Source organism: Lathyrus oleraceus, chromosome 4 (genome assembly GCF_024323335.1).
Source record: "Lathyrus oleraceus cultivar Zhongwan6 chromosome 4, CAAS_Psat_ZW6_1.0, whole genome shotgun sequence".
NCBI lineage: Eukaryota > Viridiplantae > Streptophyta > Magnoliopsida > Fabales > Fabaceae > Lathyrus > Lathyrus oleraceus.
Genome location: NC_066582.1, coordinates 247,332,336 through 247,334,130, shown reverse-complemented (window position 1 = coordinate 247,334,130; position 1,795 = coordinate 247,332,336). Strand labels below are relative to the sequence as shown.

General features: G+C 39.3%; 1 non-coding gene across 1 annotated transcript; it reads left to right on the top strand.

The window, feature by feature from the left end:
* The first annotated feature begins 471 nt into the window (after positions 1 to 471).
* Positions 472 to 578, top strand: LOC127077902 (small nucleolar RNA R71). The gene has a single exon (XR_007787667.1). It is a non-coding gene; the product is annotated as a small nucleolar RNA R71 (small nucleolar RNA).
* The last annotated feature ends 1,217 nt before the right edge of the window (positions 579 to 1,795 follow it).

The window sequence follows — 1,795 nt, the reverse complement described above, 5'->3', positions numbered from 1 at the left end:
AGGGTTATTGTTTTTATAGGAGAAGTTCGGGTGATTCCTCTATCCAGGGTTATAGGTATTCGAATATGGGTTCCCTTGGGTGTAGTTTACTTGCTCAGAGTGGGTTTCATTTAATAGACTGCATTATGCAGATTGGTGTCCTTTGGTTCCACATATCTCACAATCCGACGAAACTGCGGCTACAGTATTCGGGTTTATGCACATATGCTCGACCTTGAGGGCTAATGCGTCCATTTTAGCTTGCATCATGTCTATAGAGCTTAGTTCATGCACTCCTCCTTGGGCTTCCTTCTTCTCAACTGTCGCTCGTTCGACTCCCCATGATTGATGGTTTTGAGCCATATCTTCGATGAGGGCACTAGCTTCAGGATAAGGTTTGTTCATCAGAGCACCGCCTGCGGCAGCTCGATGGTCATCTTTGTGTTGTAATGAAATCCATTATAGAAGGTTTGAATGATTAACCAATTTTCTAAGCCATGATGTGGGCATGCTCGTAACAACTCTTTATATCTCTCCCAAGCTTCGAACAACGATTCTCCTTGGTTTTGGGTAAATCTAGTTATATGGTTTCGAAGAACGGCGGTCTTACTCGGGGGAAAATATCTAGCAAGGAAAACTCTTTTAAGGTTATCCCAAGTCGTAATGGAATTGGGTGGAAGGGAATCTAACCATGATAGGGCTTTATCTCTGAGGGAAAAAGGAAATAATCTTAAACGTATTGCCTCAGGAGAAGCTCCATTGGTTTTAAAAGTGTCTGCTAATTGAAGAAATATTTTTAAATGTTGGTTAGGGTTCTCGGTAGCGAGACCCTCGAATTGTCTCTGTTGCACTAGTTGCAACATGGATGGTTTAAGTTCAAAATTATTAGCTGGGATGGTTGGGTTTACTATACTAGAACTGGGTTCTTCGTTAGATGGTTGAGCGAAATCTTTAAGAGGTCTTTGATTTTGATCTTCGGTCATAGCTCTCTTAATTCTATGAAAGAATAAACGTGCGCGAGCGTAACGTTCAGGTTCCGCCAGAGGGCATACTAAGCTTAAACTTCCGGTGCTGCGAGTCCTTCGCATTGACCGGCGGGAAATAGCCTAAGTCTAAACGATATAGCAACAGGAAAATGAAATTTGACGAAATTGGTCCCCGACAACAGCGCCAAAAACTTGATGCGGTGTTTCGCAAGTGTACGAACGCGTCAGAGTAATATAAAAGATTGTCGAATCCACAGAGACCAAGTGTCAATCTATCGTTATCTATTGTTATGGTGTTTATCAAAGGCAATCAAAATAGGTGTTTTTGTAGTGTGCAATGAAAAGTAAAGTGTTGAATAAAGATTAATTAATAAAGACAGGGTCGAATGTAATTCACGTAATTAATTGATAATCTAAGTACTTGCTAGTAGAGCTACTTATGGGCAGTGTTTCCTACTTTGAAAAGAACTAATTTAACAGGAACTGTCACTTTCGCGTATTCAGAACCGAGTTGTACTCCCTAATCAAACTCTCTTATTGTCACTTATAAAAAGGTGCGCATTGTGTTAGAGTAGTAAACCTATTTTTAAGAAATATAGTATCTTGACTAAGTTGAAAAGTATTATAACCTGGATTTCTTAACCAAAAGAGGTTCTTACGAACCAGACTCTAAACTTATAAACGCGTCCGAAAATAGTTTTAAAATCTCTTTTCTTCTTAATGTTAAAATCTCCTAATGAACTAAACAAAGCGCTTTCGCTGTTTTTGAAATAGTTAAAAACAATTAAGTTTAAAAAGACGTTGGACGACTTTCGATCTTACCCAACGGA